This window comes from Myxine glutinosa, chromosome 2 (genome assembly GCF_964187855.1).
Source record: "Myxine glutinosa chromosome 2, kmMyxGlut1.1, whole genome shotgun sequence".
Classification (NCBI taxonomy): Eukaryota; Metazoa; Chordata; class Myxini; order Myxiniformes; family Myxinidae; genus Myxine; species Myxine glutinosa.
In genome coordinates, this window is record NC_136262.1 from 195145241 (window position 1) to 195163696 (window position 18456).

The following is an 18456-nucleotide window of genomic DNA, read 5'->3' on the forward strand; positions in this document are numbered from 1 at the left end:
CGTCATGGCGACCACTTTCTATTGAGACGTGCCGGCAGGTCGAGATCGGGACATTGGATGGCTTCACGCCGAGGTGGTGCATGGGATCTCGGCCCGGGTAAGCCTCCGTCCCTGCCCCGAATGCGGGACGTATCCAGCCGCGGACACAAAAGAACCCGCATTCATTGCTCGGCTGTACGAAGCCGGGCTGTAGATGTGAATTGGCGCACCGAGAGGATGTAATAAGTAGACGGGTGATGGTGATAGTGATAGTAGTGATTTGATACAAAATTTAGAAAAGTGAATAGAATTGGCAGTAAATAGAAAATTTTTGACTTGTGGAATCTGGACGAACAAAATTGATAGTGAGAGACCCCCGATGTGGTGGGATGGCAAATCCACCATCCCTCACAGAGTGGGGGCAAATGCGCAATAGTTTATGGGGTGGCTATGACAACCGAGCCAGGGAGGGCTTGGATAATGATAGGGATCTAGAAGAGATTGACATTAGGTAACGTTAAGTTTAGTTAGTGACTGATACCTGTAGTGGGGACGCAGGTAGCTTAGTGTGGATTATAATGACGTGGGAGCGCAATAGTTTAAAGGGACGACTGGGAAGCGCAAGTTTCAGAGGGGAGAAGTTAGCTGAGATGATGCCGTGTGTGTGAGGATTGAACAGGTGTGATTGAACAGGTGTGATTGCACAGGTGTGCAACTGAACAGGTGAATGGAGCAGTGTATGAGTGAGTGATGGTGATGTGTGTTGTGTTGACCAACTGGTCCAGGAAGAGGAGGAGGGTGCAGGTGGCACCAGGTAGGATTGCACAGGTGTGCAACGACAGGTGAATGAAAGACAGGTGTATGGAATAAATGGTCTGGAGGATTGGAATGGATGGTCGTGGAGTGAGAATGGTGGAAATTGTGGAGTGGAGTGGATGGTGCGAAGGTGTGAATGGGGGAAGAGTGGACCCCCATCACGGATACCCGGGGCGGGTAGTGTAAGTGTTAGGTAGAGGGTACAGGTAAATTGTGGTTGGATATTGGCATCTGTGGTGCGGTTGCAGAATGGTATTGTGAATGGGTGCATTAGTGTTGTGGAAATGGCTGGGCGTGTAGCCTGTTAGTGTGTGTAGTTGGTTTGGGCACTCCACCACTGTAAGGATGTCGGCCAGGTGAGGCCGCAGGTGGGCTCTGGGAGCCGGTAGTAGTTGTTGTGGATGGGGCCCGAGGATCCGGAGGACGGACCCGGGTAGCCCAGTGCCAGAGGGCACCATGGGGTGACAGAGCCAGGAGAGGGGCTGCCCCCAGTTAGATAGGTTAGGGTGAGGAGCTAGGTAAGCTCGGGTGGCAACTACAGTGGTGGAGGTGTGCAGGTGGGTAGACCTGTTGGGAGAGCTACACGTCGCGGCCCAGAAATTGTGCGAGGGCACCGGGAGATGAATCGGGGGAGTGAGACCCCAAATTGAGAAGCACCACAGTTTGGTCAATGGGGATTGGTTATTAGAACCCATAGTGTAAGAGGGCCAATGGTTTGGCCGGAGAAAGACCCCGGGTAGTGTAAAGTGTGTTAAAGTCATTTAGAGGATAGTTAGGATGAAGGATCTCCTCGCACCATCTGCACCCACTCACCGGAGGTGACAGGTAACTCCACACCATGCCATGTTTTATTATTTTTTATTGTGCAAATGTTTGGAATGTGAGACGCATCATGACGTGGGTGTGACATTGTGCTTTGATGTTCCATCTCTGCCTCCTTATGAGGATTGATGATGAATTGATGATGGCAAATTTTTGAAGTAGAGGGATTGTGGTGACGAATTTGATATAGGGGAAATATGGGGAAGACGTGACAGTAGTGACGAATTGGTAATGTGTAGGTTTTGTACATATGGGGTAAGGGCAAGGGTGGGCTAGGTAACAGGGGGGTGACGTACGGTAGGGACGAGCTTTCTCACTGCGCCCTCCGTACGCATTTCGCCTTGCATTGCCTTTTTGATGTGTACCCTTGAGACCTTACCCCTCGCTCATTTGTCTTGTCCCCCTTTTGTCTCCCACATGACCTGTGCGCCGTTGGGCGCCGAGGGGAGCGTGCGTGGGTCGGCCATTGTGCGCCCGAAATTCCCAGAACCAGCTGTCTGCATCGATGCACCACATTATGGACCACATGTCAGTGGCCGAGCACCACTTATGGACCCCATGGGTTGGGGCATGGCCCCTCTGCTGGAACCGGCCATGAGGGCCCGAAATCTTGCTGGCGGACCTTGGCCACAGGGCACCAATGCCCCACATGTGAACCATACACATAGTCGGCCTGGTGGGCCATAAATAAATAAAAAGGACACATTGGGTGCAAGTTTTATTGAAAATAGGCCGCCAGTAAGCAAAGCAAAGGAAATGACAACATCTGGAAGAGAAATATTAATAACCAACAGAGGGAGCCGAAGAGCCAGAGACACCTGCAGGGTTAGGGGTTGTTGGTTTTATTTTATTCATTGAACAATGGTGACTGCACCGATTGGTGCTTGGGTGTGTATTGGTGCGTTTTTGGGTGCTTTAATGGTGCATTGATGCAGAGCAGACTGTCCTCCCCCCAGAAAGAACAATTACAGGTCCTGGGTTAGTTTTGTAAATAAAAGCAGAGTCATTGTAAATAATGCTCCCCACCGTCAGTGTATAGTTTGAAGACCATTCCGCAATTCGGTTAACTGTGGGCGAAAGTCTGTTAGGCAGGGTGCAATGGAGCAGCGGGACACATTTATTTATGTTTAAACTGTCGCACTCAGGGTCAGGTTAAAAATAGAGGGAACTACACCTACGTGTCACGCTAAAGCTAAAAGTTGTAGGCCCGGGACGTGCCTAAGAGGAGGAGAGTGCAGTGTTGTGGATATGAGGACTGTATATATATTTTTTTTATTGTGTGCTGTATGATTATTATTATTGTTGTTGTGCTGTGCCTCCTGCCTCCGGAGCTGTGTAAGATCAAAAGGGCGTCCCATAGTCCACAAGCATACACGTCAGCCAATCATAGGATATTCATGTTCGATAGTTATATCTTATTCTGTGTTTTAGGATAAGGCTGTGTCTCCCATTAATTGAAATACTCTATTGCACCAGTGAAAGAGAATAGACCCCCTTTCCTTCCCATCCCCAAAACTCTCCCTTTCCATCCCCTCCTCCCCTCCAATAACCGCCATTGACCACGAGGCTCGAGTCAGGGAAGAAAGGCGTGTCTCCACCTCGTCAGAGGAGGGGAGGGGCGCGCCCGCCCGTCGTCGTCCGGGGCGGAGCCCGAGGGTCGTGCGACCAGCCAGGGCCGAGGTGAGCGCCCCGATGGGCGTGTCCAAAGCGCCGGGGGCGTGATCGCTGGGGGCGCTATAAAAGGGCGCAACCGGAAGTGGAAAAGGAGAAGAAGAAAGGGAGATGCACTCTGGGTTGGTCGGAGAAAGAGAGAGAGAGGAGGAGTTGGTTGCACCGAGAGAGAAAGAGAGAGAGAAGAGTTGGTCTGAGTCGGGTGCCAAAAAGGAGGGTCAGTGGTCACAGTTGGTTGCGGTGGTGAGAAGTCGGTGGTGAGAAGCGAGTAAGACAAGGCCTGGCAAGGCAACTGCAGGCCGCCGCAGCAGCGACACCCGGCAACCGCAAAAGGGGGCAGGAACGGCGGCTGCTGAACGCGCCGGTTGTGCGGCGGGACCCCCCCTTGGACCTCTCCCTCTCCCTCCAGCCATCCACATCCTGCGATTCCTGCAATTCCCCGTGTGAGTCGTCTTTGTTTGTTCTGTCCTGGGTAATAAGTTAAGTCTGTAGATAAGCTAAATTTGCACTGTGTCACCTGCGTCTTGTACTTGTAAATAAACTGAATTGCTTTTTGTTGCTTGTGTGTAAATAGTAGAAATAAATTCAGTAGTAATATTTCAAACCTTTTTTTTGTCTCCGTTTTCCTCTTGCATTGCGTCGCTTTTGTCTTTTCCCTCATTGAGCAGCTAGGGTGCGATACAACCAACGTTCGGGTGGAATCGGGTGAGTTTTGTTAGGTCGCGGTTTTAAACCACCGCTCGGTCTATAACATCCTAACCGCGATCTATAACAATATATATATATATATATATATATATATATATATATATATTGTTGCGAATATGGAATTTGGCCTCCATATCCGCTTGTAAATATTCCCCTATTTTCCCCAATACTCCCCAACTATCCCCAATCCCCCATTCCCTAGTCCCATTGTCTGTAAACAACAATCAGTAGAGCCGACCTTCCCCTTTTTTCCCCATTAAATGTCGTGCCCAGGTCCACCGCACCACACGTAGACCACTTTCGGACATCTTGCTAGTTATTCTTAGTCTATGTCAGTTAAGGCCTCGTTTCCATTAATTATGACTCTTCGTTGCACCAGAATGTGATTATATGGCACCAGTAGTGAGTTTAGGACCTTTCCCATACCTCCTCCCATCTTCTTCCCCGTCTACAACAACAGAGGGGCACGGCGCTGCGCGGGGGGGAGTGTGCGTCCTCCCACCGGCTCGGTTAGCCGCCATCGACAATGCGCTCCAGACAACGCGCTCCAGACCATGCGCTCCACGGGGTTACCACAAAGGGGCTCCTTGTCAGCTCCTCGTCAAGGGCGGAGCCGGTAACCCCCCCGCACGCACCCAATGAGAAGCAACGTGCCGATTCCATGAGGCGGAGCTAACGAGCCGAGGGCGTGTCACTCCCCGCCGGATATACGCGGCCCCGCGCCGGATGTGACGTCAGATGCGCCCCCAGCTTGAGACGAAAAGACGCCACCTCGAGCGCTGTGCAACCTTCCGCATCTCTGGACCGGACCGGGTCGATCCTGCCCTGAGCCCAGGTGCACCTGGAGCCATCGACAACCGCTTTCCTGCCATCAACCCCCGTGTGAGTCAGCCTTGTCCCGTTTACCTGTCGTCTGTTGGGGTTAATATAAGGTTGTGTCTAAGTGCCTATCTTCCTTTGCTGTCCCTCTCGTCCCTGTAATCTGACCTTCCGTAACGAATATAATCTCCTCCGGAGGTCTTGAGAACTGAACCCTTGGAGTCGTGTCATTTGAAACCCAGCCGTGTGTCTGTTCCTTCATTGACCTAGCATAGCGCGACTAGTCAACTTCGAGTATAATCGGTAACTTGTGCAGACGTGGTCATCCCAAAACCGCTCGGTAAAATAACATCTAAGCCACGTCTGTAACAATTGGTGTCAGGAGTGGGATTCGAACCCGGGACTAAATTTATTAGGCCCAAATTTGTAACAAGTAGAATCGATTCGGAGCGCGTTTCCCGCGCGTTATTAGGCCCAAATTTGTAACAAGTAGAATCGATTCGGAGCGCGTTTCCCGCGCGAAATTATAACGGCGAAATTTGAATTTGTTTTACGAAAATAAAAAAAAACCGAATTTTGAAAGTCGCGCTATGGCGGATCAAGACAGCTGGGGTCCGGTAAAGGAGAGTGAGGTAGGGTCGATCCAGGACCAAATTGAGGGACAAGAGGAGAGCGAAGCAGTGAGGGCGGCAGGTTCGCAAAATAGCGCCGTCACGCACGAAGTAGCGGGCGCGCAAAATGGCGCCTCGCAAGAGCGCGTGGTAGCCGAGGCCGCTGTATCAACGGGCTTTAACATGCAGCCGATTGACATGCAGGCCCTCATTGCGCAGTTACAGGCAGCTGTACAGATGAGTATGGAGAGCCAAATTGAGCGATTGGGTGAGCGGTTGGGGAACCGGATGGAACATCTAAGCCACGTCTGTAACAATATATATATATATATATATATATATATATATATATATATTGTTACAAATTTGGGTAGTGATAGATGTAGAGCAGAGTAGATCTGAGTAGGTACCATGCTTCGTGTGTCGCGGTAAGGAACACTTCCTGCAATAAGTCCATGTGTAGGCGTTTTGTCGGTTAAGGTGTATAACTGTGAATCTACCAGGAGATTCGAGTGATAGGTAGTGTAGGGGTTAATGAGTAGAGCCCTTGTATGTCTCACCTGGTAATCAAACCTTTGTCCTTTATGGCACTGCAGACCACATAGACATTGGTTAGGATCCCTTAGTACAACATTAATGACGCCCTTCCCCCCTGACATGACTTAGGAAGAAATCGGGCTAGGACACCGCCGATAATGGCCGCCACCATTTCCCCGTCCGAGAGGCCTACCCGCCTCGCATAGCACGTGCTGTGACCAAGGAATAGGGGAAGGGAGTGAGAGTGGCGCAGTGGGCGTGCCCCTGGGCGAGTCGGGGGAGGCTCTGATTAGCAGGATAGTGCGCCAATGTGATGTCACCGGCCGGATATATTACCGAGGGTCGAACGCCATTTTTGGGGGAGATGAGATGAGAATTGAGATGAGAGCAGAACCCCCACCTGAGTAGAGAGTTCACTTCAGTTGAGCCGGAGGAGTTGAGTTGAGTGGAGTCCGGAGTGAGAGTTGATACGAGTGCAGGTCGTACGAGCAGTTGCCGAGCGCCATTGTGTCAGCAGTTCGTGTGCACAGGCAGTTCGGAACGGAGCAGTTGGAAGTTGGGTGACGAGCACCATAACCAAGTTCAGGCAGTTCAGATCGGAGATCCTGAAGACGAGTTCAGAGCACGAGGGGAGCTTGCTGTCCTGCTTTGTTTGGGGCCTCGTGTGCGAATGGAGTGGGCGTTGGCTCAGGCCTTTGCGTTGCTGTGGTGCTCGGAGGCGGTCGGAGAAGGCCTGGTGGCGGCCGAGCAGGGCCGTGTTACAAGAAGAAGACGACAGAGACAGATAAGCCCGAGCTCCGCGTACATTTTGCACCAAAAGACGTGTTTCTTTCGTAATTCATAATCCCCCGTTTTGTATTTGAGGTCTGGAGTGTGGGATCCCGATCTAGAATAGTTCATTACCGGCGCGTATTTTCCTGTCCTTGCTTTTCATTTAATAAATCGTTGTATTATTTTCTGTATATACCTGAATGCAGTTTCCTGTTTGATTTTAATAGATAAGGCTGCAGGGCTCTCGCTGTGTCCCGCCATTCCGCGCATTTAAGTGTTTGATTTGGAATCCGCTATTGAGCTTCCGCCTCGGGAGTTAAAACCTCGTAATCGGCCTCCGCAACTCTGGTGTTAATCGGAGTTGCGCGGCAATATATATACGGTCATACCCCGTTTTACGCCATTTCGACCTACGTCAAATCCGACTTTACGCCACTCTTCTAGAGTAAATTTCAGTTCAGCGAAAACGTCATTATGTGCGACTTTACGTCACTCTTACATCATAATACCAATGCATACCAATACGAACGCATACCAACGAGCCAGCTGCTGATACAGGAGAAGGCGAAGTGTTTGTGACAGGATCTTCTGAAGAAGTACCTGGAGGATAAGGACACAACCTTCGTTGCAAGCTCTGGATGGTTTGCACGCTTTAAACGGCGCTTCAGCTTGCACATCGTCAAGATTCAGGGCGAAGCCGCAGCTGCCAACACCGTAGCCGCCGAGGAATTTCCTGCCACATTGAAGAAGATCATTGAGCACGAGGGATTCTTGCCCGAGCAGATCTTCAACGTCGACGAAACGGGCCTTTTTTTGGAAGAGGATGCCCGACAGATCCTTTATCTCGAAGGAGGACAAGACCATGCCAGGCTACAAAGTCTCGAAGGAGCGGCTAACGCTAATGCTTGGGGGTAATTGCACCGGCGACTTCAAGCTGAAGCCGCTCTTGGTGTATCATGCGGCGAACCCCCGGGCACTTAAGAACACCCCGAAGGCGTCTCTTCCCGTCATTTGGATGAATAATATGAAGGCATGGGTAACCGTCATAATTTTTGAAGAATGGTTCATCAATCATTTCATCCCGGCTGTCAAGAGCTATTGTCGCGGGATACATATACAGCAATACCCTGGCCTACGTCATCAATTGGTTCCATAAGCCGTGACGTAACTTGGTTTTTGACGTAAACCAGGCGTTATACCTTAAAAATGCCTTAAAATGAAGACAAACACCGTAACCATGCAGCATTGATGTTAAGCACTGCCTGGTAGATGTTATAGTTTCGCATACATGTAGAAAATTATAGGCCCTTCTAAATAGTTATTTCTTTATTATGAGTATTAGTTAAGGCTCTGTTTTCCACTAGTTGACATTGCATTGCACCAAATGAAATAAGGTAGAATCCCCTTTCAATTGCCACCAAAACGCAATTGCAGGCAGCGTTCGCTGCCCTTTGGCTGGGGCTCGCTTGAATCGCCCAAAACCTCCATTACGCACATGGTTAAGCTGGAGAAGAAGGAGGAGGAGCCGTCGGATCACCGGCGAGGCACCACCTCGTCATCAAAGGAGGAGCCAGCGAGCCCCCACCAGCCAACCAGGGCTGATGAGATACCATCACGGGCATGGCGCGCATTGATCTTGAAGCGCGTTATATAAGCGCCCGCGCAAGCCTTATCGCGGCAGATGCGTGACCCAGCTGAGTTCTGCACAAGAGAGATTTCTGCAGAGAGCCGCTTCAACCAGCCCCGTTTCAACCAGCCACGTGAAGCCCTGACGGCGGCAGCGAGTGGCCCAGCCGGTGTGCGGTGTAAAGCCGAATACGAAGAGCTGCCGGCTTTTCGCTTCCCGCCCGGAGCGGACCCGCTTGCTGTGCCCTGTGGTCCCACCTTCGCATCCTTCCCGCCATTCCTGCCTGAGAATTACCCATTAGTGTACGTGAGTTTGTCTTGTTTGTTCTGTCTTGGGAATAAGTTAAGCCTGTAGATAAGCTAGAATTGCACTGTCTTCTTCTCCTTCTGTAATTATTTTCGTATCTTTCCTTCTCCCTTGGTTTCTTCGATTGTGTACATAATTAGTTAATAAATATCTGTTCTTTCCTACCTTTGTCTTCTTCTTCTTCCTCGTCCGATCGTCCTTGTCTTTTCCATCATTGAACACATGTGGCACGATTTGGCCAACGTATATGAATCGGGTTAGTCTTTGGTTAATGGTTCGAACCGCGGGCTGCTAAAAACCGCTCCGCAAATAACATCTTGCCCGTGGTCTCGAGCGGAGTTACCCACCTGCCTTGTGAAGGGATTGCCGGAGGTCTATGGGAATCCCTTGACCAATCACTTCGGGCAATCCCGCCCCACAGGGGAGCGGGGTAGCTTCAGGATCGGAGACGGCCAGTGCAAATAGAAGGGGGATTAACCCCCCCCTCCCCGCTAAGGGGAGCGCCGTACTCCGTTTCCGTAACAATATATATATATATATATATATATATATATATATATATATATATATATATATATATATATATATATACAGTCATCCCTCGCTATATCGCGGTTCACTTTTCGCGGATTCGGTACATCGCGGTTTTTTCTCGCTAGTATATGTAAAATTATATCGCGGATTTTTCGCTATATCGCGGGATTTTGCGGTATAAATGTATTTTTATACACTATTATTTTAAATATTTTTGTGGTAAAATAAGCATTTTCTAGCCTAAAAAATTAAAAAACGTAAAGAAATAAGAAAAATACAGTATTTAAAACATATTACAAGAAATAAAATACTGTACATAGTGTACAGTAGAAGGGTAGACAAAGAGTCGTGCGTATGGAAAACGCCAGTACATTCATCATCGTCATCACCTTCATCGTCATCAGTACTGCACAGCTAATTCATCATCATCTTCATCACGCAAGTTGTAGTATTGAAGAGCCGGGGCTCTTGCTTGATACGGACGAAATGACGGGCAAGACACAAACTCGTCCGAGAAGATATTTATTCTCAAAACCAACTCGGGAACACTGAAAAGCCCATTTATCGGGCTGCATTATAAAGCACAACCAGAAACCGAAAGCCACGCCTCTCAAGCGTGGCGTGCTTCGGTGAATCGGTGGTCACGTGATCAACAGGTGTAGCTGATTATACCCGCAAAGCGCGGCACGCTTTAGCGGTCACGTGACCAGCCACTCTCGCGCCGGGAATCCCCGCCGGTGACGTCACCGGCTGGAGCAAGGAGATTCTGATGCTGGTCTTGCTTGGGGAACCCATGGGTAGCTACAGTATCTTCAATGGTGAGTACCCATTAGAATTTTATATGTTGTTAAAATTACGTATGTTTAAGAGTGTAAAAAGTGTTTAAGAGTATAGGAAGTGTTTATAAGAGTATGGGAAAGGTTAATAAGAGTGTGGGGAGTTCATAATGCTTTAAAATATATATTAAAAAAAAAAAAAAAATGGTCGCTACTTCGCGGATTTTCGTTTATCGCGGGGGGTTCTGGAACGTAACCCCCGCGATAAACGAGGGTTCACTGTATATATATATATGTATATATATATATATATATATATATAATATATATATATATATATATATATATATATATATGTATGTATATATGTATATATATATGTATATATATATATATATGTATGTATATATATATATATATATATATATATATATATATGTATATATATACATATATGTGTATATATATATATATGTATATATATATATATATATGTATATATATATATATATATATATATATATATATGTATATATATATATATATATATATATATATATATATATATATATATATATATATATATATATATGTATATATATACATATATGTATATATATATATATATATATATATATATATATATATATATATATATATGTATATATATATGTATATATATACATATATGTATATATATATATATATGTATATATATATATATATATGTATATATATATGTATATATATACATATATGTATATATATATATATATGTATATATATATATATATATATATATATATATATGTATATATATACATATATGTATATATATATATATATGTATATATATATATATATATATATATATATATATATATATATATATATATATATATATATATATATTGTTACGGTCCGCGGTTAAGGATGTTGGTTTGCCGAGCGGAGGCACCGCGGCCGAACAGTTTTCCCCGACTAACCCGATTCCCGAGCGTTGGCCAGATCGCGCCACAGCTATTCAATAGGGAAAAGACAAAAGCGACACGGATGTGAAGAGAAGAAGAAGACGAAAAAAAGGTTGAAAATACTACTAAATTTATTCCTATGGTGTACAGGCTCAAAATAACCAAGGAAGAAGGAAAGATAAGAAAATAATATACAGAAGATATTAGAGACACAGTGAAAATACTAGCTTATCTAACAGGCTTAACTTATTCCCAGGGACAAGACAAAAGACAGACTACGAACACACTTACACGGGGGATGATGATAGGAATGGCAGGAGGTGGATGGCTGGGGGAAGAGGGAGGTCCAACGGGTCCTGCAGCACGACCGGCACGTTGGGCAGCCGCCGTTCCTTCGCGGCCCTGCTCCAAACTGCCGTCCAGGCCCCAAGCTGCTGTGGCTGCAGTTTCAGTGGCTCAAGCTGCTGTGGATGCAGCTTCGGTGGCTCAAGCTGCTGTGGATGCAGCCGCCACTCTTGTCATGGACCTCTCTTTGTCATGGACCTCTCTTTGTCATGGACCTCTCTTTGTCATGGACCTCTCTTTGTCATGGACCTCTCTACGCCATGGACCTCTCTTTGTCATGGACCTCTCTACGCAACTCGCGCACTTCTTGCGCGCGTGCCTTTATAGCGCCTCCGGCGATTAAGCCGCCGGCCTTCAGGACACGCCCATCGGTGTGCTCACCTCGGCCATGGTTGGTCACGCGACCCTCTGGCTCCGCCCTTGATGACGACGGGCGGGCACGCCTTTCTTCCCCGACCCGAGCACATGTTCAATGGTGGTTTTGGAGGGGATGTAATTGGCAAATTGAGGCTTGGCCATGGAAGTGTTGGGAGTGGGAATGAAGAATGAAGGGAAGCTATCTTATTTCACTTGGTGCAATGGAGTGTCATCTTAATGGGAGACAAGGCCTTACCCTAATACACATAATAAAGATATAAGCTACTGAACAGGAATATTATGGTGTCCTTCATGTATGCTTTATGGAATTAACTACCGGAACGCCCTTTGACCTTTATACACACTGGAGCAAGGAGGGCTCAGACTAAAACAATAATTCACAACCATTGGTATACAATACAACACAATAAAAAAAACTCAATCCTCATATCCGCAACACTGCACCCTCCTCCTCTTAGGCACCTCCCGGGCCTATAACTTTAATTTAGTGTGACACGTAGGTGTAGTTCCCTCTACTTTTAACCTGACCCTGAGTGCGACAGTTTTAAAACACAAATAAATATGTCCCGCTGCTCCATTGCACCCTACCTAACAGACTCACGCCCACAGCTAACCGAATTGCGGAATGGTCTTCAAACTATACATGGACGGTGGGGAGCATTATTTACAACTGACGCTACTTTATTTACAAAACGTAACCCAGGACCTGTGATTGTTCTTTCTGGGGGGGAGACAGTCTGCTCTGCATCGACGCACCATGAAAGCACCAAAAACGCACCAACACACCCTCAAGCACCAATCGGTGCACAGTCATCACTGTTCATCAACAAAAATAAATCAACAACCCCTAACCCTGCAGGTGGTCTCTTGCTCTTCGGCTCCCTCTGCTGGTTATTATTATTTTCCTGGTGTTGTCATCTTCCTTTGCTGGCGGCCTATTTGCACTATGAAAATGCACCCAACGTGTCCATTTTTATTTATTTTATTTATGGCCCACAGGGCCGACTAGTGTGGTTCACCTGTGGGGCATCGGTGCCCTGTGATCAAGGTCCGCCAGCAAGATTTCGGGCCTTCATGGCCGGTTCCAGCAGAGGGGCCATGCCCCAACCCATGGGGTCCATAAGTGCTGCTCGGCCACAGACATGTGGTCCATAATGTGGTGCATCGATGCAGACAGCTGGTTCTGGGAGTTCCGGGCGCACAATGGCGGACTCACGCACGCTCCCCTCGGCGCCCAGTGGCGCACAGGTCCTCATGTGGGAGACAAAGGGGGGGAAGGACAGATGAGCGAGGGGTAAGGTCACAAGGGTTTTTTTTTTTTTTGTTTGTTTTCTTTTTGTATACTGAATCCAGGCTTGTGAAAGAGCTAACATTTACTTCACAAACAAATCGACCAGACAAACAAAATACAGAAAAAGAGGGAGCGGAAGACAAGATGGGGAGAAAAGGGGAAGCACACAAACACAACATCCGAGAGCAGGGAGATGTGTGGAAGGGAGAGGGCCCGGGGGGAGGAGGCATGGGAAGGGGGGGGGGGGGGAGGGAGAAGTATAAAGCCCAAGGACTTCCAGGACAGAAGTTGGTATTTCAAAAAGTGGAATTGGGGTGAAATTAGCGGGGGTAGAAAAGATCAAGGTTTTGGATGGGGGAAGATAAGAGATGGTGGTGAACAGCTGTTTTAAAGACTTGGAGGGTGGAGTGGGCTTGAAGAGAGTGAGGGAGTTTGTTCCAGAGGCGGGAGAAAAGAGGAATGAAGGAGTGAAGGTGAGCAGAGAGTCTTGATTTTGGCAGTTTAACCAAAAGAGGGTTGCAGGCAGATCTTGTGCGACCTGTAGGAATATTTGCGGGACAGAGCCCAGAGAGAGCTGGGGGGGCAAGGCCAGAGAGGAGTCGGTAGAAGACGGAAAGACCACCAACCTGCCTGCGGTGAGTGAGTGAGAGGCCCTTGGAGTTAGCTTCATCGCGGGAGATTCCAATGATTCTGGATGCTTTGGTTTCAACAGCGCGAAGGCGAGCTGGGTGTGAGGCAGGAGCACCAGCCCAGAGGGGAGAGCAGTATTCCATTGAGCTGCGGATGAAAGCCTTGTATGTGGTGAGGAGCTCAGGTGTGCCAAGGAAGGACTTCGCACGACGGAGGATGCCCAGTCGGCGACTGGCTTTGGAGGCCAGATTTGAAATGTGGTTTTTCCAGGAAAGATCATGGCAGATAGTGAGACCCAAAAGCTTGAGTGACAGAACTTCTTGGAGAGGATTATTCAGAAAGTGGATGGGAGGGTTGTCCAGTCGGTCTTTTCGGAGAGACATCGTAAGAGTGTGAGATTTGTCAGGATTGAAAGACATGTTCCACTTGTTTGCCCAGTCTGTGATTTTGTCAAGGTCTGCAGAGAGTGAGGAGGCTGCAGACTGCCGATCTGAGGGATGAAGAATGGAGCGACAGAGAGTAGAGTCGTCAGCAAAGAGATAGAGAGGATTTTCAAGAGAGTCAGAGAGATCATTGATGAAGACCAGAAAAAGCACAGCGCCCAGAACACTGCCTTGGGGAACTCCAGCCTGAACAGGAAGAGGAGATGAGAGAAACCCATTCAGGGCCACACGTTGACTACGACTAGAGAGGAAGTCCGCCAGCCATGCGTGGAGATTTCCATGGATACCAAAAGAGGAGAGTTTGGTGAGCAGAGCGGGGTGCCAGACCGTATCGAAGGCACGTGATATGTCAAGGGAGACTGCTCTAATTTCCTGTTTGGCATTGAGGAACTCCATCCATTGTTGAGAAAGCAGAAGCAGCAAGTCCAGAGTGGAGTGTCCAGGTCTGAAACCAAATTGATGATCAGAGATCAAGCCATTGGAGAAGAGGAAAGATTTCATATCTGAAGCAATGATGGATTCCATGACTTTGCTGATAATTGGGAGAAGGCTGATTGGTCTGTAGTTGCTGGGATCTGTTTTTGCACCTTTTTTGTGCAAAGCGGTGATGTTGGCAGATTTCCAAGCAGATGGAAGATGACCTTGAGCAAAAGAGAGGGTGAAGAGAACAGAGAGAGGGAGTGAAAGAGCGGAAGAACATGATTTTAGGACCCGTGGGCTGATGCCGTCAGGTCCAGTTGCAGAATCAGAGTCGAGGGTTGACAGAAACTTTTCCACCTTGTCAGGAGGAAAGGGCACAGAGTCCAGGAGCAGCTGGGTACGACTGGGTACGGTGGGTACAGAGAGGGATGAGTTTGGGACACAAGATTTAGAGGCAAACACAGAGTTGAGGCATTCAGCTTTTTCGCGTGTGGAGTCAGCCGTGTGGCCATTTAAGGTGAGGGAGGGGATGGAGGGGGAACAAACACCAGAAACAGATTTTACCAGACGCCACCAGGATTTGGAAGAGGGAGACAGATAAGAGAGTTCGGTCCTGAGGACGGAGATATATTGTTTCCTGGCTCTCCTGAGGGTGGACACACACTTGTTTCGGGCTTTGTGAAAGGAAATGAGATTTCCTTCCGTTTGATTTGCTTTCCAGGAGACGAAAGCAAGTTGTTTCTGGGCAATAGCCTCACCACAAGATTCCGTGTACCATGGACGGGAGGAAGGGTATGACAACTGAAGACGAGAAGGGATAAATCTGTGCATGAGAGAGAGCAATTTACTTTGGAAGAATTCCCAGGATGAGTTGATGTCAGAGGCAGCAGAGATGGGAGACCAGTCCAGATGATTGATGGCTGCTTGAAGACCGTGCCAGTTGGCCTGAGTGAAATGCCAGACTCGTCGACGCTGAGGAGGCTCTCTGAAAATGGTCAGAGAGATGTCCACTTTAACAAGCACATGATCAGAAGAGCCGATTGGAGCAGAAGAAGAGCAGCAGACATTTTCAGGGAAGTTAGTCATAACCAAGTCCAGAAGAGAAGATTCTCCGTTGACTGAGATCCGGGTTGGGAAATTGACAGATTGTGTCAGTCCCAGTGAGTCACAGAAGTCCTTTGCCGAAGAGCCATGGCTGGTGAGAGAGGTACCCACCCCCAGCCAACTGGCATGGTGACAGTTGAAATCATCACATATGAGGAAGAGAGAGTTGGGATGGGTAGATAGAAGTTGGTCCATATTATCAGACAGCGAGATGTAGATGGAGTCATCACTGTTTGGTGGACGGTACAACACGCATATGAACAAAAGGTGGGAGCGAAGGGGAAGCCATAGCCAAAGGTATTCCTGGGGGTGAGGTGGAGAGAGGGCAGTGCAGGGCGAGTGAGGAAGAGAGTTTTTTTAATAAAGATAGCAACCCCACCTCCAGGACGAGGCTCAGGTCTATCATACCGGAGGAGGGAGTAACCTGGGAGAGATACCAAGGAATCAGAGACATCATGAAGGAGGAAGGTTTCTGTTAAGCAGATCACGTCTGGTTTGTCAGAAGCAACCTGTATGGAGAGATCAGTTAAGTTTGAGCGAAGGCCCCGGATGTTTGAGGTCCATACTGTTAAGGAAGAGGAAGGGGGAGCATCGGATACAGAACAGGGTGGGGGAGCGGTAGGGCAGGATGTGGAAGAGGAGGAAGAGGTAGGGAGAGCTGTTGCAGGTGTGTCAGAGATTACAGAATAGCTTGGAGAAAGGGAAGAATGGGGCAGACAAAAGGTTTGATGGTGTTTGGGTGAGGCGCAGTGAGGTGTTATTTGAGGAGGGGGAAGAGTGAGGCAGAAGGTTGAGGAAGATGAAGGTGAAAGTTGGAAGGGGGAAGAAGCGGGGAGGACACTTTGAGGAGGAGGGGTGAGAGGGGAGTCTAGGAGGGGAGGAGTGAGGGAGAGTCTCGGAGGGGAGGGGTGTGGGGGGAGTTTAGGAGGGAAGGGGCAGGGGGGGAGATTTGAAAGGGATGGGTGTTTGGGAAGATTTGTGGGGGAGGGGCAAGGGGGAAGATTTGACAGAGATGGGTGATGGGGAAGATTTGGAGGGGAGGGGTGTGATTGGATTTTGAAAAGTGTACGATTTATGGGAAACGAACATTTATTGCAAAATGAGTTTCTTGAGACATTCGAGTGAAAAATACGTTTGAGGATGCTGAAGGATGGGTGGAGTTCTGGAGAGTTTAGGGAATGAATGAAAGATGCACTGTTAGAGATGGAATTTTTTTTTTGAATGAATAGAATTGGTGAGCAAGTCGAAAGCATCCTTTTATAGAAGAAGTAGAAAAAAGTGTTATAGAATATGACATAATAATAAAGTTCTTCAGGGGACAGATGAAACATGTATTAACAACTTGATCACGTGATCTCGAACAACGTGGTCGAAGAACGAAAGAACAAATAACGAAGAACGAAAGAGCAAAAGAACGAAGAACGAAAGAACAAATAAGAACGCACAAGCGGATAAGAACAGGGAAGGGAAAATGTTTTTTTTTTTTTTTTGAGATTTTAAAACAAGGGAGTATGGGTGAAAAGACCGTGAAAAACAGAGACCGACAGTAGTTGCAGCGTGATCGAAGAACCGCTGAGACAAAAACAAAAGCCTCAAGCCAAGGTCTGAGGACACGGTAGCCTACTAGTACTACACTAGGCCTCAGAATATACGATACGAAAAAACCGACGATTCTGTACACAGGTATGAAAAACCAACACCGAGAAACCTATTAAAGTCACCCCAATAGGTACATGCACCGAAAGAAAGATAAAGATACGCCAAAAACACAAATGTGAAAGATCACTTAGCTTCGAAAGCGTGAGCGCATGGAACAGCTTCGAAAAGACGTGACCTCGCCGTGATCTCGCGAGATTCAAGTTCATCAATAAGGTACACATCAATAAGGCAATGCAAGGTGAAGTGCGTACGGAGAGCGAAGTGAGAAAGCTCGTCCCTACCGTACGTCACCCCCCCTGTCACCTACACTACCCTTGCCCTTACCCCATATGTACAAAATCTACACATTTACAAATTCGTCACTACTGTCGCGTCTTCCCCCTATTTCCCCTATACCAAATTCGTCACCACTCCCTCTATCCAAAATTTGCCATCACCAATTCATCATCAATCCTCATAAGGAGGAAGAGATGGAACAACAAAGCACAATGTCACACCCACGTCATGATGCATCTCACATTCCAAACATTTGCATCAAAAATAATAAAACAACCTGGCATGGTGTGGAGGTACGTCATCTCAGGTGAGTGGATGCAGATGGTGCGAGGAGTCTTCAATCCTAACTATCCTCTAAATGACATTAACACACTTTACACTACCCGGGGTCTTTCCCTGCCAATCCATTGGCCAACTTACACTGTGGGTTCTAAAAACCAATTCCCATTGACCAAACTGTGGTGCTTCTCAATTTGGGGTCTCACTCCCCCGATTCATCTCCCTGTGCCCTTGCACAATTTCTGGGCTGGGGCGTGTAGCTCTCCCAGCAGGTCTACCCACCTGCACACATCCACCACTGTAGTTGCCTCTGAGCTTACCTGCTCCTTACCCTAACCTATCTAATTGGGGAAGGCCCCTCCTGGCTCTGTCACCCCACTCGGTGCCCTCTGGCACTGGGCTACCCGGGTCCGTCCTCCGGATCCTCGGGCCCCATCCACAACAACTCTACTGGCTCCCAGAGCCCACCTGTGGCCTCACCTGGCCGACATCCTCACAGTGGTGGAGTGCCCAAACCAACTACACACACTAACAGGCTACACGCCCAGCCATTTCCACAACACTAATGCACCCATCCAAATACCATTCTTTCACCCGCACCACAGATGCCAATATCCAACCACAATTTACCTATACCCTCTACCTAACACATTACCCGCCCCGGGTATTCGTGATGGGGGTCC